The 24,295-nt window shown below is 43.0% G+C and overlaps 1 long non-coding RNA gene across 1 annotated transcript; it reads left to right on the top strand.

Moving 5' to 3' along the window:
* The first annotated feature begins 399 nt into the window (after positions 1 to 399).
* Positions 400 to 23,889, top strand: LOC149441648 (uncharacterized). Its single transcript, XR_016307314.1, has 3 exons — positions 400 to 539; positions 22,978 to 23,052; positions 23,505 to 23,889. It is a non-coding gene; the product is annotated as an uncharacterized LOC149441648 (long non-coding RNA).
* The last annotated feature ends 406 nt before the right edge of the window (positions 23,890 to 24,295 follow it).

Raw genomic sequence — 24,295 nt, 5'->3', positions numbered from 1 at the left:
TGGTTAAAAGTATTTGTTAGTTATGTCAAGGTTATTAGAAGTGATTTACTATTACAGTATGTATTTTAATAGTATTTGTGTGTATTTAGTATACGTTTCTAACATTGATACATATATAGTTTAGTGATTATACATTGATATGTTCTTAAGCTATACTATCTTTTAAATATATAGCTAAGGGTTACATCATTGGTACATCAGCATACATATGTTCCTGTCCATCAAACATCATATGTATAGCATCCTTCCCTTTTATGAAATGGCTTTGCTAAGCAGTAATACTTTCCATAGAAGGTATTAAGATCACTAACTATGACGTACATTTGCCTCTTAAAAGTCCATGAGACTACGGACATAGGAGACACTCACTCACACACACACTTACAAGCTACATGACTCTTGCATACACACGTCTGAGAAGCTGCAACAGCTGCTAGATCATCATTTCCGTCTACTTCCGGCTTCTTTACAAAGTCTAGAAGGACAGCATTAAGGACAAGGAGTATCGCACATGGCAAGGACAGCCATGACAGATAATGGTGACTCTTTGTTTTAAACTTTCGTTTGTCATTTTTACAATAGTTTTATCTACATGGAACTGTTCATAATACGCTTTACATTGTTATTTGACACCACTGTGTGATAGAATAAAATCACACTTCATTTTTTATTTCAATGGCTCTTTCATTCATAATCGCCTCAAGACACTAGAAGAAGTATTATATGTGTCTAAAAATCCAACACCCCCACCACCAGAGAAAATATCCAAATTATATTTATGGTAAAAATACACTAAAAACATTATTAATTGACATAATCCCAACCATATTCCTGTGAAATCTAAATTATAAAACTGTACTGAGTTCATAAATAAAGCTGTGTGTAATTGAGGTCTTGGGGCTCATTCACATGGGTGCTGTGGCCTGTAGAGTGGGAATCAGTGGTTTGTTTTTGTGGCTATCGCCGTTTGCAGGCAACCTATGTTACACAATGGAAATGCTGCAGGTCATAATTTGATAAGCATATGGGTGCAGGTGTACAGCCCTGAACACAGACAATGAGCATTCAGGGCCACTTCCCCATGCCTTCACACCTGTCAGATTAAAACCTGTGTAACAGGTGGCTCCAGCCACATGAACAACCCCCTCATTCATGCTGTACAGGACAGAGGACCTGTGTGAATGGAGCATTTTTTACTTTTTTTTCCTCAGCACATTAATTTCAATGGGCTGCCTAACGTGTGGGAACATGCAAAAATACTGCAGGCATGTTATTGTAAAAGTGTGTTGCACCTAACCCGCACAGTAGTGTGATGCCATGCGTTTTGGTGGCTGTGAATGCATCTGTATTAACTAGACATGTGGAGGTGCAATTAAGTTTTCATCATGGTACCTGTGCACATCTGCAGAGGGCATTGCATTTCTTTGCTGTGCTGGACAATGCGTGCTCTTGCATGCGTTTCTGCACCACAAATGGTGTGAACAAGTCCTAAGGGCCAGTTCACACTATAGAAACAGGCTAGATGTGTTCCAGATGCATTTTTGCATGCACTTTTTTGATGCATGTTTAGCGTGTTCCAGAGCATTTTGGATGCGTTTTTGATGTGTTCCACTGCATTTTGGATGCGTTTTTGTGTGTTCCAGTGCATTTTGGATGTGTTTTTGGTGTGTTCCAGTGCAGTTCGGATGCGTTTTTGACATGTTCCAGTGCATTTTTTTATGCATTCCAGTTAATTTTTTCCCCCTCTCTTTTTCTAAAATTTATTTAGGGACATGTGCGTTTTAGTGCATTCCAGGGCGTTTTACCGTGTTCCAGTACAGTTCTATGCATAAACAATGCAGCCTGTTTGACTTCTTTGGAAGCACCTGCAACGCACTGGAACTGCAAGTGCTGATGTGAACTATGACATTGACAACCATATAACCTTCTTTCTGTGCGTTTTGGATGCAAAAAAAGCAACTGAAACACATGTAGTGTGAACTGGCCCTAAAGGTTATTATAGGTCAGGGAACGGGACTGACCAGGAATTGTGAATTCAATCAGACTAGTGGTGAGATACAATCAGGAATCATATAATAATGCAAGATCTGAGCTGTAGGTGATAGGAAATGAGACACATTAACAAGATCAATAAATAAATAGTTAAATAAAAAGAGTGGGGCGGGGATACATAGATTTGCAGATGGAACAGGTGATGACAGGGGGGTTGGGGGAGGGGGTCAAGTTGTATAAGGAGAGAGGTTTAAGAGCTTGTCCATACTTGACTTTATTTCTAACTCTTGCCAAACGCCCCTATAGTGTTTGACAGGCGTTTGGGAGGCGTTTTTAACACTCCTCAAATGCTCCCCAAACGCCCTATGTGCGGTTTTGAGGCATGTGATAAGCATTTACCAAGCGTTAAAACTGCACCACCTGTAATGAAGTTAAATGGTATTGACGCTCCGAAAATGCCTCGCAACCACACCACAAACGTCTGCCAGGCATTTGAGGAGCGGCACCATAGACTTGAATGGGAGGCTTCAACTCCTTCTGACTCAACATGAGGCGCCAGTTTTGCCGTGACGCAACGCTAACGCTTCCACTGTGTGCTGCCATGTGCAGAATTTTCATAGGCATTTGAGAAGCGTAAAAAACGCTTCCCAAATGCCTGTCTGATAACTGCTGACAAAGCATTTATTTCTTGTTCTAATTGCACATATTATTGCACTTTTATTTTTAGTGTTGCACATTTTTTGCACATTGAATATATTGATTATTTGGCACATACAGTTGTGTTCAAAATAATAGCAGTCATACATCACTAACCTGATCAATCACTGTTTTTGGTAGAAATGATATTTCTACATGGCAAATAATTTACTAGCAGGTGTAGTAGAGTAATAGAAATCCAACAGACCCAACAGTCATGACATGCATGCTGCTGATTCTGTGTAATTGAATCACTAATTGAAAGGGGCATGTTCAAAATAATAGCAGTGTGGAGTTCTATTAGTGAGGTCATTCATTCTTTGAAAAACAGGTGGCAATTATTGCCCTTATTTAAGAAAGGAAGGCAGCAAATGTTGTACATGCTGGTTACAATGCATTTCTCTCTAAAATTCTGAGGAAAATGGGTCGTTCCAGACATTGTTCAGAAGAACAGCGTACCTTGATTGAAAAATTGATTGGAGAGGGGAAAACATATAAAGAAGTGCAGAAAATGATAGGCTGCTCAGCTAAAATGATCGCACATGCTTTAAAATGGCAACCAAAACATGAAAGACATGGAAGAAAGCGAAATACTACCATTTAAATGGATAGAAGAATGGCCAAAATGGCAAGGATGCAGCCAACAATCAGCTCCAGGAAGATCAAAGAAGGTCTAAAGTTACCAGTGAGTACTGTTACAATTAGAAGACGCCTATGTGAAGCCAAGCTATCTGCAAGAAGCCCCCGCAAAGTCTCACTGTTGAAAAAAAGACATGTGCTGAAGAGGTTATAATTTGCCAAGAGCGCATTGACTGGCCTAAAGAGAAATGGCGCAACATTTTGTGGACTGATGAAAGTAAGATTGTTTTTTTTGGGTCTAGTGGTCGGAGACAGTTTGTCAGACGACCCCCAAATACTGAATTTAAGCCACAGTACACTGTGAAGACAGTGAAGCATGGTTGCACAAGCATCATTATATGGGGATGTTTCTCATACTACGGTGTTGGGCCTATTTATCGCATACTAGGGATCATGGATCAGTTTGAATACATCAGAATACTTGAAGAGGTCATGTTGCCTTATGCTGAAGAGGGTGTTCCAACAAGACAACGACCCCAAACACATCAGTAAAAGTGCAACATCTTAGTTCCAGACCAACAAGATTGACGTTATGGAGTGGACAGCCCAATCCCCGGTTCTTAATCCAATAGAAAACTTGTGGGGTGACATCACAAATGCAGTTTCTGAGGCAAAACCAAGAAATAGAGAAGAACTGTGGAATGTAGTCCAATCATCCTGGGCTGGAATACCTGTTCACAGGTGCCAGAAGTTGGTTGACTCCATGCAACACAGATGTACAGCAGTTCTCAGAAACAGTGCTTATACAACTAAATATTAATTAAGTGATTCAAAGGAAAGCAAAATCTTCAAACATTTTTCAGTTTATATAGTGAATGTTTGAGTTTGTAAAGAAGAATATAAACACTGCTATTTTTTTGAACAGTCTAATATTCACTTTTCTTAAATTTTTTTAGAGGAATAACACAAATTTGATATATGTTTCTTCATGTTTTGATTTGGAGTAGAATGTGTAGTGTTCCCAGTGCATTTGTGTGTATGGAAATAAAAGCTATTAGAAGGATTTTGAGCTTTATTCACTTTTTTCAACACACTGCTATTATTTTGAACACAACTGTAGGTGTATATATGGAGGTTTAAAATATTAGGATTTTTAAGCACAGTTTATTTTAATTTGTAAGTTAGTATTAGTAGGTGGAGTGCGACACATATTTTAATATTTTTTATTAATCAATTTGACACAGTTTTATGGGTATGTGTGTTAGTGTTGATGCACCACTGCATTAGGTGTTAGTATTTATTTATTTATACATTTAAATAGCATGTAGTAGCTCACAAGTACCAATTCACATTATAATATAGGTGTGCTTTTTATTTTAAATTATAAGTATTCTCATATGCAAACAGAAAAACGCCAACAGGACAAAACCTGCAGTTGTGCGCCACCTAGCGAACATATCCGGTATTGCATTTAGAAATGTGCCTGACGCGATTCCGTATTTACTAACAGGAAAAGAGTCTACAAAGTAGACTCTTTTCAATGAGCTTGCTAGACGTCTTTCTGTTGACTGACAGGTCTAGATTGATTGAATTGAGTCTGCCTGAATGTTCAGTGTCTGCTGGTAGACTCAATTCTTAGTAAATCAGGGCCACAGTATCTGCTCCTTTGCTTTCAAAGTCCATAAAAGGGAAATTTTGGTGTTCTTTTGTTAGTCCAACATGTAGTTTGTGTTTTGAAATTTAGATATTTTTATATTTTTCAGCCCTAACATAGCCAAATGAGATTTCCTGGATAGGTAAATTAGACAGAGAAAGTGGGTAAAGAAATAGAAATTTAGATAAGACTTAAATTTAGGTAAGACTTATAAAGAAAATTTTATACATTCATTTACATGTAAAAAATGCCCAAGGAGTTGAATATATGGGAGATGTACCATATTTAATAATGATGAGTGCTCCGCATACATACCTAATAACATTGAAAATGTGAAGGATGAAATGAATGAGGCAGAAATTTTTATATTAAGAGTACAAGTGAAAAAAAAACTACATTGAGTATAACATTTTGCTATTAAATTTTTATTTTGGTAATCTTTAATATCGTGAAATAAGTATCTTGTAAATCAAGGGGTGGCACACCCCTAGTGTGGGTTTTGAACAGTTATTGATTTACAGGAAACTTAGTGGTAGTTTTGTGTTATCAATTATGTTATTGTAAAACTAATCATATATACATATGACCTCATGTATACCAGGACATATGGTCTCATTATGCTGAGGGAAGTTGACCTTTGACCTTTGCATTCTGTGGTGTAGCTCAAACCAGTTTTGACTAGTTTTTTAAACCACTATATACAGTGAAGGAAATAAGCATTTGATCCCCGCTGATTTTGAATGTTTGCCCACTCACAAAGAAATGATCAGTCTAAAAATTTAATGGTAGGTATATTGTAACACCGAGAGACAGAATAGCAACAACAAATTCAAAAGAAATGCATGTCTAACAAATTATGCACTGATTTGCATGTTCATGAGGGAAATAAGTAATTGATCCCCTATCATTCATCAGGATTTCTGGCTACCAGGTGTCCTTCATACAGGTAACAAGCTGAGATCAGCAGCAGTCTCTTAAAGAGAGTGCGGCTAATCTCATTTTGTTACCTGTATAAAAGACACCTGTTCACAGGAGCAATCAAACAATCAGATTCCAAACTCTCCACCATGGCAAAGACCAAAGAGCTATCCAAGGATGTCAGGGACAAGATTGTAGACCTACACAAGGCTGGACTTGGCTACAAAACTATCGCCAAGCTGCCTGGTGAGAAGGTGACAACAGTTGGTGCAATCGTTCGCAAATGGAAGAAACACAAAACAACTGGTCTGGTGCACCATGCAAGATCACACCTCCTGGAGTGTCAATGATCATGAGAACAGTGAGGAATCATTCCAGAACTACAAGTGAGGATCTTGTCAATGATGTCCAGGCAGCTGGGACCACAGTCACAAAGAAAACAATTGGTAACACCGACAAGGATTGAAATCCTGCAGTGCCCGCAAGGTCCCTCTGCTCAAGAAAGCACATGTCAAGGCCCGTCTGAAGTTTGCCACTGAACATCTGAATGATGCAGAGGAGGACTGGTTCAAAGTGTTGTGGTCAGATGAGATCAAAATGGAGCTCTTTGACATCAACTCAACTCGCCGTGTTTGGAGGAGGAGGAATGCTGCCTATGACCCTAAGAACACCATCCCAACTGTCAAACATGAAGGTGGAAACATTCTGCTTTGGGGGTGTTTTTCTGCTAAGGGGACAGAACAACTGCACCACAACTCGAGGGAGGGTTGATGTCAGAAGCAGGACCCCCAGGCTGGACGTCAGGAGCAGGACCCCCAGTCAGGTCGTCAGGAGCAGGACCCCCAGGTGGAGTATCCTGTGATATTTATGGTGGAGCATCTGTGATATTTATAGTGGCGCATACTGTGATATTTATGGTGGAGCATCCTGTGATATTTATGGTGGAGCATAAAGTAATATTTATAGTGGAGCATACTGTAATATTTATGGTGGAGCATCCTGTAATATTTATGGTGGCTCATACTGTAATATATAAATATTACAGTATGAGCCACCATAAATATTACAGGATGCTCCACCATAAATATTACAGTATGCTCCACTATAAATATTACTTTATGCTCCACCATAAATATCACAGGATGCTCCACCATATTAATATATGCATATTAATATATGCAGACATGGCACAAGGGATGGCCAGAGTACAGTATGCTCCACATATATTACAGATGCTCCACCATAAATATCACAGTATGCTCCACCATAAATATCACAGATGCTCCACCATAAATATTACAGTATGCTCCACAGTATGCTCCATAAGGTGGAGCATCCTGTGATATGTATTGTGGAGCATGCTGTGATATTTATGGTGGAGCACGCTGTGATATTTATGGTGGAGCATACTGTAATATTTATGGTGGAGCATCTGTGATATTTATGGTGGAGCATACTGTGATATTTATGGTGGAGCATCTGTAATATATGTGGAGCATACTGTACTCTGGCCATCCCTTGTGCCATGTCTGCAGTCTCTGACCATCTCCTGTACTATGTCTGCAGTCTCTTACCCTCCCCTGTACTAACAGCAGTAACCTTTCAGTGAGTGTGGACCAGTTCTTTATGTTTGTATTAACCACTTGCACTCCTGAGGATTTACCCCCCTTAATGACCAGGCCTTTTTTTGCTGTTTGGTGCTGCACTAATTCAACTGATAATTGCGCGGTCATGCAATGCTGTACCCAAACAAAATTTACGTCCTATTTTTCACACAAATAGAGCTTTCTTTTGGTGGTATTTTATTACCTGTGCGCTTTTTATTTTTGGCGCTATAAACAAAAAAAACTACTTTCAGCTATAGGAAATATATCGTAAACTCAAAGTTAGTCATAAATTTAAGCCAAAATGTATTCTGCTACATGTCTTTGGTAAAAAAAAATCCCAATAAGTATATAGTGATTGTTTTGTGTGAAAGTTATAGTGTCTACAAACTATGGTATAGATACTGCAATTTATGCCATTTTTTGCTATACAGCTCTGCATAAGTTTAACTGACAATTGTGCGATCATGCAATGCTGTACATAAATTAAATTTACGTCCTTTTTTTCACACAAATAGAGCTTTCTTTTGGTAGTATTTGATCACCTGTGCGCTTTTTATTCTTTGCGCTATAAACAAAAAAAAACCACGAAAATTTTGAAACAAAAAACAATATTTTCTACTTTCGGCTATAAAAAATATATTGTAAACTCAAAGTTAGTCATAAATTTAAGCCAAAATGTATTCTGCTACATGTTTTTGGTAAAAAAAATCCCAATAAGTGTATATTGATTGCTTTGTGTGAAAGTTATAGTGTCTACAAACTATGGTATAGATACTGTAATTTATGCCATTTTTTGCTATACAGCCATTTTGGCCACTAAATTTATAGGTACCTAGTGCAACTCATGGGAAAAAGAGCGCCTGGCTGTCAGGGACTGCTTGAACCGCTACAAAAAATTAACAGAGATCAGGCCTGATTCTGTGAACACTGCGTTTTTGTGTGTAATGTATCAAGTGACAGTTATCTACTGACACCAGGGGCGGACTGACCATTTGGAAATTCGGGCACTGCCCGAGGGACAGGGGTCAGTAGAGGGCCCCATGAGATGCCTCTGGTACATTGCCCATGAGTTGTCAGTCCGCCCCTGACTGACACTGCACTTGCTGGGGGAGAAGGGGGGGGGGCGTAGGGGCTAAACACAAGTGCTGGCAGGTGTCGGGGCTGATCCCGCTAACGCTGCGTTTATACTACAGTAATGTGAACGCTGGTATAGCGCTGATCTGATCAAAGATATTGATCCAATGAGACACTATACTAGCAATGGAGGTTTAGCGTGAAAGTGAGCGTGTTCCTGGCAATCAAGGGGTCAAATGTGATTACTTGTGTACTAGCGGCAATCTGCCACTATCTGGGAGGGGCGCTAACTGACGCTAACACTATCGGAAGTCGCCAGTGACACTAATACAGTGATCAGTAAAAATCTGTTCTCTGTAATCAATGACACTGCTGACAGGACAGTGAAGGGGTTAACTGGGGGGGGGATCAAGGGGTTAAATGGGATTACTGGTGTACTAGCGGGCAAACTGGCGATATCTGGGAGGGGCGCTAACTGACGCTAACACTATCAGAAGTCGCCAGTGACACTAATAAAGTGATCAGCAAAAATCTGTTCACTGTAATCAATGACACTGGTGACAGGGCAGTGAAGGGGTTAACTGGGGGAGGGCGATCAAGGGGTTAAATGGGATTACTGGTGTACTAGCTGGCAAACTGGCGCTATCTGGGAGGGGCGCTAACACTATTGGAAGTCGCCAGCGACACTGATGCAGTGATCAGTAAAAATCTGTACACTGGTGACAGGGCAGTGAAGGGGTAAACTGGGGGGCGATCAGGGGGTTAAATGTGACCTAGTTGTGTTCTAACTGTAAATGTGTAGTGTTTTACTCACTTTTACTGTGTCTTCTTCTCTCTCTGGGACAGAATGTGCCCAGGCAGAGAAGAATGACATCATATCCTGTCCTGTGTAACTGTCAACACAGGACAGGATAGGACAGGGACCTATCATCTGATTTCAGCCGGACATCACTGGCTGAAACCGAATGATTGATCCCTCGGGGATCAAATCGTGACAGCCACGGGTTGGCGGGGGCGCGCGCACGCCCTCTCTGCCCGTGAAAACCTCGGGAACGCAGAGCACATTTAAAAACGTGCTTTTGCGCAGCCGTGCTGCCCTGCCACCGTTTTAATGCAGTGGCTGGGCAGCAAGAGGTTAAAGGTTTTTTTTTTAAGATAAGTCTATGTGTGTGTTTAATCGTTTTTTGGGCTGTTGGGGTGGTGAGCAAAATTGTATGGGGGAGCCCAAGAAAATCTCAGACTCTATTTAACCACACCCCCTTTAACATCTAGAGCAATTTAAGCCCACCCACTTTTTGGTGTGCTTGGAGTGCAGCCATATTATTGTCTACAGGCCACACCCACAATTGATGCCGCCCTGCCCTTAATTTACATATCGCTCCGCCTACACTGGCTTTCTGGGCGTACAATAAAAAAAAGTGTCCCTAAAAATGTTTTTGAAATGTTGGCAACTATGGACTGGCCCACAATTGAGGTAGTGACAGGCAGGTCTGAAGCAGAAGGCTTAATTTTCATGGGCTAGACCACAGTGCCAGGTATGGTGGCAGGTAGGGATGCCCTTGATGTTCGAGTCGAACATAGGTTTGACACAAACATTGGGTGTTTGTGTGTTCGGCAAAAACACGAACGGTTAGGGTGTTTGGCGGGCTATTCGCTGGCCACACCCCACAATGCAAGACATTCTGACAGTGCATTGTAATTGGCAGAAGCACAGGCCAGGTGCAATGCTTTGGCCAATCACAGCACAATTGGGTAGAGTAGCGGTGACATCACAATTGTTTTGTTTACATCTCAAATGTCAGATGCGGTGAGTGCTTGGCGGGCGAGGATGGGCTGGCAGGCATCAGGGTTTTTTTATTTCAGCAAGTCTGTGGTGTCGTGACAACGCTAGATGCCGTGATTGATGATGGATTACAACGATGGAACCCCACACTTTTAAAGGGGGGGGGAGCTGTTGGCCCCCTTGTTAAAGCTTTGTCTACTATAGCAAAAAAAAAAAGGGTTTGCTTCTAAAAGGGGAATTGTCTATCCTGGAAATAGGTCTCTATTGTATTAGAATGCAAAGTGCATATTTTATTATGTATTTTGTCCTTTATATTATAGACTGCAGTAGTGAAAGGAACACTTTATATTCAGCTCAAAATTGTAAGTAGGGTCCCTATTCTTTCCTGTGGGCCATTGATTGCAAACAAGATTTGGTAATTTGCACAGACAACAAATTAATTCAAGACCATGTTGCAAAAATGAATACACCCCAATGAAAGTCTTAGGAGCAAAGCTAAATTTTAGTCAACAAAATCTTAAATAACAATCTTAAATAACAAGAATTCAACTAAAGGTGAGTCTAATTATTCATTAAACAGGTGTCCAGCAGACAGTTGATTATGAAAGGGCGTTACTTAACAAAGAAAATTCCTTCCCATTTCATGCTGTCATGCACCACATGGAAGAAAAATGTCACAAGGCCTGAAAAAGAAAATAATTTCTTTACACAAGAAAGGTGAAAGCTACAAGAAGATTAGCAAAGCTTTACTTATAAGTCAGAATACTGTAGCAAAAGTGATAAAAAAAATTTAAAGATGGAACTGCAACCATCACACAGAGACATCCAGGCCATCCACGGAAGTTAACACCTCGACAGGAGCATCTTCTGATGAGAAGGGTTGAAGAAAATCACCATGCAAGTTCACTGTAGTTAGCTAAAGAAGTAGAAAGCCAAACTGGGGTGATTGTTTTTGTTACACAATATGCATGGGTGTCTTCCACAAAGGAAGCCTCTAATAAAGCCCATGCACAAAAAGCCCACCTAGAATTTGCTGGGGCCCATGCTGAAAAAGAAAAAGACTACTCGGACTCTGTACTCTGAAGTGATGAGACCAAGATAAATGTTTTTGGAACTGAGAGCTTCAAAACTGTATGGCGTCACAAAGGTGAGGAGTACAAAGAAAAATGCATGGTGCCTACAGTGAAACATGGGGGTGGCAGTGTCCTTCTGTGGGGCTGCATGAGTGTTGCCAGTGTCAGGGAGCTGCATTTCATTGATGAGATCATGAATTCACCAATGTACTGCACTCATCACTCCATGCCCTTGGTCATCGGGCACTTTTCCAACATGACAATGATCCAAAAGACACATCTAAGGCGACTGTTTCAATTCTGAAGAACAACAGGGTGAAAGTGATTCGGTGGCCAAATATGTCCCCTGATCCAAAGCCAATCGAACACCTATGGGAAATTTTGAAGAGACAAGTTGAGCATCACTTTCCATCCAGCATCCAGGCTCTAAAAAAGGTTGTTCTTGAAGAATGGAAAAAGATAGATGTTGCCAACATGTTCATTCTATGCCTAGAAGACTTGGTGCTGTCCTTACAAATTATGGAGGTTATACAAAATATGAGATGTAGTAGTTTTTGTTGTGGGATGTATTCATTTTTCCTGGACCTACTTATGTCACCCTACCATGGGTCAGCTCTGCCCTCTCTGACCCCTCCAGGACAACCTCTTTCCTAGCCCTTAAGAGTGGCTGTCTCCCCTCACACAGTGTTCTTTTTTCGTCCTCGTTCCAGACACCTTGAAAAAATAAATACAAAATCAGACTAAAGTGGCTTACTTGGCATGTCAAGGGGGCACCAGAAGCTTGCCTCTCCTAAGAATATCCTGTCAAATTTTTCTTTGAGCAGAAGGGAATTTAGCCTTGCTTCATACCTCCCAGGAACAGAGAACATTCTGGTGGACCAGAGTCTGAGTTTTGTAGATCACAGCGAGTGGGACCTCAATTCAAAATTCTTGCGGAAGAAGCCTGGGTGACACCAGACCTGGATCTGATGGCATCAGCGATGAACTTCCAGCTTCCCTTTTTTACTCCTAAAAAAGGGAAGCCTTGGGCTAAGATGCACTTTCCAGGCCCACATTTCACCTAGTGCACATCTTTCCTCCAATCCCTCTAATTCTAAGGGTTCTCCTGAAGATACAACACGAAGTGGGGGCCCTTTTGGCTCATGCGGCCTTGGTTTCCCCTTGTATAGAGGATGAGGCTAGAACAACCATTTCCACTCCCAGTTTGTTTGGATCTCCTGGTTCAGAACGGGGTGTTCCATCCGAACCCCACGAGACTGAAATGAATGGCTTGGAAGTTGAGAGGTGGTCTCTGTCAAAGGGCATAGTCGACACCTTGTTGCAAGCTAGAAAAAAGTCAACTATTTCGACCTTCTATCGGGTATGGAAAGCCTTTTTGGGGCTGTCTTCTGGCAAAAATTGGAATCCTTCAACTCCCTTGGTATCTAATGTTCTTGAATTCCTGAAAAAAAGTTTTAAAAGTGTCCTGGCTTATAATTAATTACAAATTCAAGTTTCCGTCCTCTTGGTCATGGCAAGTAAAAAATGGTCTTTTAACCCTTTGGTCATTCATTTTCTGAAGGCAGCAATAAAGATTAGATCACTAGTGGGAATTTGTCACTTGGCTTGAATGCCTTGCTGGCACCACCATTTTATCCGATAACTTTGTGTTCCTTATTCCATTTGACTCCGAGGACATATTTCCTGATGGCAATTGCTACCACAAGGAGAGTATCTGACATGTATGCCTTTTTAGCTAGAGAGCCATACTGCTTGATCCTCTTAGACAGGGTAATTCTGAGACAGGTCCCAAATTTCTACCAAAAAGTTTCAACTTCATGCCAGAGTCCGTACTTTCACGTTTTCTGGAAGATGGGTCAGAGGATGAGAGGAAGAAGTTAGATCTGGTTCATTCACTCAGTATATCTGAAGTGCATGGAGAACATACGCGAACCAGATAGTCTTTATAACTTCCCTCAAGGTCCAAGGAAGGGCTTCACGGTACTACCCAAGGTCATGTCTTCGTGGATTGTCAAGAACAAAGTCCTAAGCTTGCCGCCACCTTTGTAAGTGAGAGCTAATTCAATGAGAAGCATCTCAGTCTCATGGGCAGCATAGGCTAAAGTATCAGCAAAGTTGGTTTTTAGGGCAGTACAGAATGAGTATGGTTTTTCCATCGGTGCAGTCTTTTTTGGATCTATAGTCATTGCAGGGGCTGTAGTAATAAAGGTTTATATGCAGCATTCAGTTTGTTTGTGTTTTCATTTTCCCCTTCCTTTGTTCCTTTTAGCATTGCTTGGTACATCCCGTGGTAGACTGACATGGGGAGGTGCAGGAATAGGGAAAATTGTATTCCTTACTAGACATGTGTGGTTTGTTTCATTTCAAATCGAATCTGGGATGAATTTTTTCGGTATTCGGAGATTCAGATGTATCAGAATTCCGAATTACAAAAATAACGAATTGAAACGAATCCGAAATAATGAAGCAAAATTTGGCCAAAATTTGATTTGAAAACAAATTAGAAAACAAAATTGAAAACAAATTCGAATTCTAAAACAAAATCAAACAAACATTTGAACTCTGGAAATCAGCATCCTTAAGGTCAGGGGCGGACTGACAACTCATGGGATTCCTGGACAATAGGGGATCATGGGGCCCCTGTGTCCTTGCCCAAACTCAAAAAAGCCTATAAAAAGGTACCAGGGGCATCTCATGGGGCCCCCTACTGACCCCGGGCCCTCGGGCAGTGCCCAAGTTTCCAAATGGTCAGTCCGCCCCTGCTTAAGGTAGCAAAAAATTCATTGAATGGAAATGTAAACAAGCATGAGCTCTTTTGGGCTTTAATTGTAACAAGGATTTGACTGGAGACTTGCAGGCTTAAAAAGATGCTTACTGATTCCAAGTGAATTGGAGAAATGTTGCCAGTTCTGACACCCATAGTGTTGGCTAAGTGTGTTTGATCTTCCCTTTGTGTGGCTCAAACCTTGTTATTTTTGTTTTTATGTGTATGTGATTACATGCGTTGAATGTTTTTGTGTCTGGGAGCAAGGCGGACTGACCATTTGGAAACTCGGGCACTGCCCGAGGGCCCGGGGTCAGTAGGGGGTCCCATGAGATGCCCCTGGTACCTTTTTCATAGGCTTTTTTGAGTTTGGGCAAGGACACAGGGGCTCCATGATCCCCTATTGCCCGGGGGCCCCATGAGTTGTCAGTCCGCCCCTGTCTGGGAGTAGTTCTGAAGTTGCGAGGGTGATTCTGATTTGGAACGCTCGGGAGATGTCAGCTAGTTAGTGATGTTTGGAACTTTATTTATCTCATCAGTTAGTTCCCCAATTCAGTTTGGTGTAGTTACCTGATATTCTTGGTCTTGGGAAACTTTGGGCCAAGAAAATTTGTCTGGAATTATACACATTTCTGTGTGGCCACAGTTTTTAACACTGATTTCTCTGGGGGTTTGAGCACAATGCAGTGAGGAGCCCCAAAGAAATACAGCATGTTTTTGAGATATATTTGTGTTCAGCCAGAGTTTAGCATTGATTTGTTCTGTATTCCTAAAAGGATGCTCATTGGCTCATCCTGAGTGATTATGATTGTTCTAGACAAGCGCATTAACAATATATACCAAGATCTTCCTCCAGGCCTGGCTGCAGTGGGGGGAGCCTCTCCTCCTCCTCCTGCTGAAGTTGCGCTGTGAATAGGACATTGACATATGAGATGATGTTTGATGTTCTAGCAGCCTGTTCAAAATTACGGGGTGTATTCCCAATGAGTGCTTACCAGGAGGGAACATCTCTTGATCATCAGTGTATGCGTGATTGTCTGGCTCTTCTTCCGGTGGGCTGGCAGGAGCTGCAGCTCCCTTGGGACAGGCTAAGACACAAGACAAAATGAATAACAAATGTAAAGCGACACTATTTCACACACTTTCCTTTAAACAACTTGGAAGCCACAATATGAACATGTGTAGTGTACTTACCACTCTGCCAGTCATCAGTATCTCCACGAGTTGTCACTCCCAAAATTGATTGCAAGCTGATGATTGGCAGAAGTGCCCATTCTTCCCGAGTCAGGAGCCGCAGATAGGCAGGGGACACCCCTTGCCTGGTAACATGCCCCTGCCAATCCCACGGAGCCAGCTTGCCCTTGAAGAGCACTTCATATCACGCATATGCTTCTACAGATTGTCGAGGCTCCAGCGCATCCTCCTGCCCACTTCATTTATGGCCTCTGCGATCTCCTCCCAGAGACGGTCCTTTTTGGCCTGACCGCTGCGGGAGGACCTGGGCCCTGAATTCTGGTCAGCTCATTGAACACAAGCAAACACCAGGGCCTAGGTCTGATTACGAGAGAAGGGTGGAAACTTGGGCAGGGACTGGGACCTTCTGCCTACCCTTGATGTCCCTTCACCTGGGCTCAAAGGGGAGGCAACAGCCCCAGGTGAGGTCCTCACCTCAAACCTTGAGGTGAGTGGCACGATTGGGAGCTTTCTCACCTCAGCTTCCGCCTCTTCTCTGAAGGAATCCTGGCCCCTTCCACCACCAGCTTATGACCCCCTCACACCACAGCAAGACCCCCATTCCCTCATGCCCTCCCTGGCCCTAGTGGCCCCCTGGGCCCCAGTAGCCCCCCTGGCACCATGGACCTCCTGGAACCCTGGCCTCTTTGCCCCCTTGGGGGTGTCATGGGAGGACAATTGGGCAGGGAGTCTCTCTGGATGCTGTTTGCAGCAGCAAGTCTGAAGTGGCCAAGGAAGGAAATGTAGAATCGGAAGAAATCTGCAATGGTAAAAAAGACATAAGGGCAAAGGTCAGTTGTCTGGGCTCCAAGGACAGCACAGGCCTGGTGAAGGGTGGCACTTACCAAAATAAACTGGCCCTCTTGGCCCGGGGGGGTAGGGCTGGCAAACAGAAAATTCTGCCAAGGGAAAAAAGACAGAAGGGCAAAGGTCAGTTGTCTTGGCTCCAAAGACAGCACATGCCCTGGGGGGGGAGGGCCACACTTACCAAAAGAAACAACTGGTCCTCTTGGCCCGGGGGTTTACGTCAAAATTCTGCCAAGGGAAAAAAGAAGGACAAAGGTCAGTTGTCTGGGCTCCAAAGACAGCATATGCTCTGGGGGGAGAGTCACACCTACCAAAAGAAACAACTGGCTCTCTTGGCCTGGGATGAGGGTGGGAGAAAAGTCTTCCCAAATCTGCAATGGGGAAAAGGACATAAGAGCAAAGGTCAGGTCTATGGCCTTCAGATAAAGCACAGGGCCTGCTTGAGGGGGACCGTGGGGCCAAGTCAAACATGCCAACACAACTAACGTGGGAGGTGATACATTAACAGGTCTAGAGGAAGAAATACTACGTTTGGCCAGACAAACACATTAGAACCTAAGTAAATGTTTTTCTTGTCCACTGGCACAGTACAGGTGTTGTAGGCAGTTGAAAAATTAGCTAAATTAAAAACACACATACAAGAAACAGGATGAGCCAATTAAGTAGAGAAGGATAAATTTGTCTACAGGTAATAGTGTTGTATAGCACATTATTTCTGGTTTGTAGCTAAGAATGTGAGACGTATTCTCCAACAACATTGTAGGCTTACCTCTAGTGAAGTTGGTCCGCATAGGTGCTCTGAGAGAACGATGGATTGCCACGTGCGTCCTATTTATAGTAAATTTGCCATTGGCGTCCGTGCGTGCGTGATTGCCAGGCAGGTATATATATGTGCGAGTGCGCTTACAACCCCGTGGGTGAAAATGGCGGATGAGGAAGGATTGTATTGTGCATTGACAGTATTCATACAATCATTTTGTGAGGTGGCTGAAGAGGAAGATGTGGCTGCTGCTCCTGCAGCTCCTGCTGCTCCTGTAGCTTGCTTACGCCAGCCATGGATCTTTGCAGAACATACATTTTCTGGAAAATATGCAGGACTCTGATATCTGTTGTAGGTTTCGTTTAGGATAAGATGCAATTGTGCACCTCTATCAGCTCATAGCGTAAAAGATTTTGCCCACCACACGGCACAGTCATGCTATACCTGGGATGGACAAGTTACTGATGACCCTCAGTATTTTGGGTTGGGGCAGCTTCCAAACCACCTCTGAACTTATTGTTAAGATATGTCACTCAACTGTGTCCAGGGTGTTTATGCAGGTCATAGATGCCATTCTTGACCTGGTGCTCCAATTTATTCACTGGCCACAAAATGAAGACAAGTGGAATGACGTGAAGGTGGCTTTTTACCAATGTGGACAAATACCATAAATCTTGGGGGCCATAGATTGCACACATGTGGCAATCAGAGCCCCCAGGATAGATGAAGTGGACTATCGGAACCGTAAGCAGTACCACTCTCTCAACATCCAAGTTGTCTGTGATGCCAGACAGCGTATCATGAGTGTTCGGACAGGTTTTCCAGGGTTGTGCCATGGTGCCTTCATACTGCAGCAGTCGGGCGTATATGAGAAGTTTAAGAGTGGCCAAAATGCCAGCCGGGTGGCTTATTGGTAAAAGTATTGTGTTTATGGCATCATTTGAACTATAATGTTGCATGCATGTTACCAAAGTTGACATAGGTACAGGCTCTGCGGTTAAGTGCCCACTGTGCTTGGCTGTCACAGCAACAACAAGATCATAAAGCTAACCTTTGCACGCATACATCCAGCTCTTTCCCTGCCCCACTGGGGACTGTGCTAGGAGCACCCTCTCAGCCCAGCAAAATGTTGACATAAGGCCACATAGATCTGGACTCTAGGCCATAAAACAAATACAAGAGGATGCATATATGCACCACATCAGCAGATAATGGGGAAAAGAGATAAGTAAGGTCCGTTTATTACAACATTGACTTAATGCCCTAAAGTGCTTTCACATTCACATTGTACAAAAGCTGTATAGTGTAAAATATAGAAAGTCAAAGGAAATCAATTGTGTCTAGGTAGAAACCAATCTTAGAACTAATGTACGGTTTGAACTTTGATACGTGATCACATTCCCTCTGTTCTCCACTGCATAAGAGGAAAGAGAAAATGGATTAAGATGATCTTCCCAGTGACTGGCTTAGCGGGGAAAGAGGTGTGGGAGGTTTAAATGTTGGACTCACAGTTTATGAAGCAATGTATGTGCACCCAGGTTAGCAACAAGCCAATATAACAATTCGCTTCTGTGCCCCCAGCCTGTTTGCTTTTTCAACCCTAACTGTACAGGCTGACTATAGCCAGCTAAAGGCGTGGTGTACAGCAAGCTGTCAAGGTGCTTGACACCCTCCATGCCAGCAGTGCATAATAGTAAGTAAGATGTTATTCCCCTGTCACCACTGAGTTAGGGGATGCATGAATGAGTCAATTTCCATGTCTGGCAACCCTGGTGTCAGAGATGAAAATTGTGTAACGTCTAGGCCTGGTTTAGTGCCACAAATAGACACACATATAACCATGCTAGTGCAATTACTTGACCACATTTTTTTCCTTTTTTCACAGGGGATGCCAGCTATCTGCAGCTGATGTGGCTGATGGCTCCAATCAGGTACCCCCAGAGCCTGGCCGACTGTCAATATTATCGAGCGCTGTCTCTCAGCTGATCCATAGTGGAGACCACTATAGGTCTCCTGAAATCACGCTTTTTATGTTTGGCCAGGCCTGGGGGTGAGTTATTCTACTCTCTTCAGAAATCTTCCAGGATCATCCTCACCTGTTGCCTCCTACATAACATCTGCCTGGTGAGGAGTGATTCCTGGGAGATGACTGAGGAGAGGAAGCCAGAGGTCCATCAGCTGCAGGTCCCCAGAAGACGGAATAGAGAGGATGGGGTGGCCACTCGAATTGACCTGATCCCCCGCTACTTTACATATACGTATTCTAACATAGGTAGAGATTAATTTTGTTGTACTTGAAATCAATCAGGGCCTTGTTTTGGTCTTGGCCAATAGTTATCTTAAATAAAGTACTATCTTGTTGGTCCCTAGAATTAGCTAGTATATCTGAGCTCGGACAATATTACTGTTAGTAACAGATTGCAATATTACCAAGAATAATCAACACAAGGATCCACAAATCCAGGTCCTATTTATTGACAAATAAAGTAACCGACTTTATGACAGAGCATATAGAAATCAGAGCGCAAAGATTAGACGTTATGCAAGTTCGTCCTCCAAGTTAAAGCGGATTTCCATTTGATTTAAAAGAAGAAAAAAAAACTCAGCAGTGACAAAATCTTCTCTCTCTGGCGCCAGCATCTTCACCTTGGGCACCGGCTGGGACAGCTTGCGGTTTCCCAGCCAGGTGCCCACTGCATATGTGCAAGTAGCGCTGCTCTTTGTGAATGGTCCCGTAGTCTATTGGGACTTGTCACGTGTCCCAGAACACTATGGGAGGGAGGGAAAACTTCTGCTTCCGATTGCCTTAGGCGATCGCAGCTGAAGTGGGAGCGGGTACCCGTCAAATTCGGGGACACGCTCCCAAAAGGTGCAAATCCTTAATGGGGAGCGGGGGACATGCGTTAAAGCAGAGCTTCCCCTTTTTGGTGAAGCTCCGCTTTAAGTACTGTATCTGGTTTGTCTATGGATAGAAAAGGGTAAGAGGGGTCATGGCTGCCAATGACATTTATACCACTCAAAAGCAACACCCATTCAATGCTCTGGAACTGGGTCATATTGTTCTCTGGCCAAGGAGTTAGCATTTATAAATTATAAGGGGGCATCATTTCCAAACCCCAGGACGTACTGTGCTACCCTGAACCCTCCAGGAAGTACTGTGCTACCCTGAACCCTCCAGGAAGTAGGTCATTGGCTCCACCAGGGGGCCTGCTATATTGCCATGAATCTTCATCATCTGCCCGCCTTTTGATGTCAGGAAATCAGCCACTCTGCAAATTCACACCACTGGAGGTCTCCTGCTCTTTTACCTAAATAAATTTCAGGGGGGGACCTATGCGAGAACATCCTTTGGAAGATGACTTCCCATTGGCGAGCCCTTGTAGCAAACACCCTAATGTGTCAACTGATTTGCTTGTTGCCTTGCAACAGTACTAGATGGCAAGTTTGAGGACTCTCCCTCACATGGTCACAGATGTTAGCCGCTTGCCCTCCTGAGGATTCCCCCCCCCCCCTTCCTTCCTGACCAGGCCATTTATAGCATTTAAGCGCTGCTTTACTTTAACTGACAATTGCATGGTCATGCAACGCTGCACCAAAATGAAATTTACATATTTGTTATCCAACTCAATGAGCTTTCTTTCGCTGTTATTTGAACGCCTCTGTGTTTTCTTAATTGTTGCGCCAGCAAAAAAAAAAAAGGCTGACAATTTAGAGAAAAAAAGCAATATTTTTTACTTTTTGCTATTAAACATGTCCATTTCCATGTCCATGTCTTTGCTCCCAAAAATCCCAATACATGTAAATTAATTGGTTGATGGGAAAGTTCTAGCATCTACAAATGTTGGAATATATACTGTGATTTTTTTTTAATGTTTTATTTTTACTAGTTATGGCGGCGATCAGCGACTTATAGCAGGCCTGTGGCAGGCATTCTGACACTGGGGGGAAGGGGGACTGACTTGGTGTCCCTGACATCCCCAGTGACACCAATACAGTGATCAGTACTACACCCTGTTCCAAATTATTATGCAAATGATATTTTTCTCATTTACGTAAATAATTGATGTAAATAACAGTCAGCATAATTCTCATGTTATCAACTATTAAGAGTACAATTCAAATTTTATTGAACAAACCTCCTAATGATAACAGTATTTTTTTAAAAAATAAAAAACTTACAATGCACTGTTCCAAATTATTACGCACAGTAAGTTTCAAAATACTTTATAGGCTGTAAAGAACTGAAAATTGTCATTTGTTGTGTTTGCAGCATATTTACTGAAATCAGCTATTTCAATCAAACTTTTAACAACATTTTAACTTTTTAAACATTTTAACAGGTCACGTTACATTTTAACATAGGACCCCTTATTTGATAGCAGCTTCACAAGTCTTGCATCCATTGAACTTGTGTGTTTTTGGACAGTTTCTGCTTGAATTTGTTTGCAAGATGTCAGAATAGCCTCCCAGAGCTGCTGTTTGGATGTCATAGATCACACCATGACTTTCTCTCCTTTTATCCCCATAGCAGCCACTGATGCTGAGGTATTCTTTGCAGCATGAGATGGTGCATTGTCATGCATGAAGATGATTTTATTACGGAAAGCATAGTTCTTCCTTCTGTACCAGGGAAGAAAGTGGTCAGTCATAAACTCCACATACTTTGCAGAGGTCATCTTTACACCTTCAGGGACCATAAAGGGACCGACCAGCTCTGTTCCCATGATTCAGGCCCAAAACATTACTCCACCACAGCCTTGCTAACGTCACAGCCTTGTTGGAATAGGGTGGCCGTCCACCAACCATTCACTACTCCATCCATCTGGACCATCCAGGGTTGCACGGCATTCATCAGTGAACAGGACTGTTTGAAAATTAGTCTTCATGTATTTTTCTGCCCAATGCAGCCGTTTCTGCTTGTGAGCATTGGTTAATGATGGCCGAATAGAAGGTTTATGCGGTTTCAAGACTCTGGAGGACTCTGCACCTTGATGTCCGTGGGACTCCAGAGGCAGCAGCAGCTTCAAATATCTGTTCGCTGCTATGTAATGGTATTTTAGCAGCTGCTCTCTTGATCTGATGCATGAATCTGGCAGAAATCTTCCTCAATGTGCCTTTATCTGCACGAATCCATCTGTGCTCTGAATCAGCCACAAATCTCTTAATAGTGCGATGATCACGCTTAAGTTTTCATGAAATATCTTATGTTTTCATACCTCATCCAAGGCATTGAACTATTTCACTCTTTTCGACAGCAGAGAGATCCTTTTTCTTCCCCATATTGCTTGAAAATGGTGCTCTGCTTAATAATGTGGAACACCCTCCTTTAGTAGTTTTTCCTTAAATTGGGCTCACCTGCCAATCTAATTATCACAGGTGTCCGAGATTGTTTTCAGTGATCAAAAGAGTCCTGACACACAACGCCATCCATGAGTTAAACTGAAAAACAAAATATTTCATCTTTGTGACACTTAAATAGAATTTGTATAATAATTTGGAACAGGGTGTAATGGCACTGGGCAGGAAGGGGTTAACATGTGGGGCGATCCAAGGGTTAACTGTGTGCTGTTTTACTCTGTGCTGTGTCTGCACAGCCATCCAATGCAGTTTGCATGAGCTGACAGGGAGAACTGTATTGTTTACATACAGTTCTCCTCCCTGTCGGAGATGCTCGTGAATCAGCGGTCACCTGCAAGTAATCTCTGACCAGGACCCGGGAATTGACAGGTGCAGCCACGAATGGTGGCGCAGGTAGGGCATGTGTGCCCCTTTGCGCACCTGTGCTGCCCTGTAGTAGGATATCTGCTATAGGGCAGGCGGAAAGCGGGGGTTGCCATTTTATCTAGTGTGTAGTCAACATGACAACAAGTTGTCCTGGCCACTCAAACATTAAATGACAGTTGCTGTGGCTTTTGGCAAGAGAGTGGAGAAGGAGTAGAACAGCTGGCCAGGTTTGGCTGTTGTCTGTGCCACCTGTAGATTTAGGAAGAAAAAAGAACCTCTGATATGTATCTAACTGTTTTTATTTTTCTTTCAGCTGATTAACATCTTAGGTGTAAGGCATGGCACAAACCCTGGGAAGCCTGTTGTGATTAGCTGTCTGACATCACAGGTGGGTTTTGAAAAGTGATCCTAACAATTGTTCCAAAATAAAATAATAAACATGTAAGACTTACCAGCTCTGCGCAGTAGTTCGCCACAGAGCATCCCAGATCCTTCATTTCATTGCTCCCCCGCCAGCATTCCTTGGCCCCTCTCTCCTGTCCAGTGCCCCCAGAACAAGCACCTTGTTCTGATGTGAGCCCAAGAAGACTCACTCATGATCCACTGATCCCAGAGAGCAGAGCTTTTCAAGCCAATCAGGGAATCAGGATGAGGCTCAAGTAAGCATTAGTGTGCCTGGGGGAGGGGGGACCTTGTGTCTTTCCAAACATTGTAATTACCAAGAATGTTTACTTAAACTCCTGAAATGATAAAGAAGCAAAAAAGACACTCTAGCTGGCCTGCACTGAGAAGTGATTGTCATGATGCAAATGTCAATTATTCTTTGCTCTCATTTTACAGGAGTGGTCTTGCTTGTGGTTCAAGCTGGGAGAAAGCCACCTTCATGTCCTCCACTCGCCTTCATTTGTGGACAGTGGATAATTTGTTGCACCAGGCAAGAACTGGCATCAAGGACCTGCATAAACACTCTGGCATGCCAGAGGTGGTTTGGAAGCAGCACAGCAACATGACCATCCCTTTCCTCTATGCTGCTTTTGGGGGTGCATAATTGCTTCTCATTCCTGAACGAACTTGCAACGGATATTGGAGTCCCTAAATGTTCCAGATATGTTTGAGTCGTGTGCTGGCAAAGAGCGGAGCCTGGTTTTGGTTTTCCAATCAATTGGGAGCTTGCAGGCATGTGTTTACATCAGGCCATGTAATTGCCTTCTTTTTTGTTTGTCGAATAAAGACTATTTTTGTTCCTAAAATGTCAGGCTCCGCCCAACGGGATCTCTAGTGGTCCACAGCCTTGGGATTTCCCAGGACGCGGAGTCTAAGTCCCAGTCTGCCTTTTCACTAGAGCCCCTGATGGTGGGGATGGACTTGGTGCAAGACTGGAACCAGGTCGCACCCCTGGGCACCCCCGGCGGTGGTAGAGGGGTCCCGCTGAGGGTATGTGCCCGGGATGAGCCTGCTGTGAAGGGGCTGACAGGTCCCGATCCGAGCGGGATGGATGGATGACTGCTAGGAGTGAGCGAGGTCAGACTAGCCAAGTCGGTAACAGTGGGCACAGGTGCGGTACCAAGCAGCAGGCAAAGAGTAGTCAGGTCACACGCTGGGTTCAGTAACAGAGGGTCCAAAATAACAGT

This window comes from Staurois parvus, unplaced genomic scaffold (assembly GCF_062004578.1).
Source record: "Staurois parvus isolate SC_StPar_1 unplaced genomic scaffold, SC_StPar_1.0 ptg000962l, whole genome shotgun sequence".
NCBI classification, from domain to species: Eukaryota; Metazoa; Chordata; class Amphibia; order Anura; family Ranidae; genus Staurois; species Staurois parvus.
Note: the sequence above shows the minus strand (reverse complement) of the source record. Positions and strands in the feature narration are given on the sequence as shown.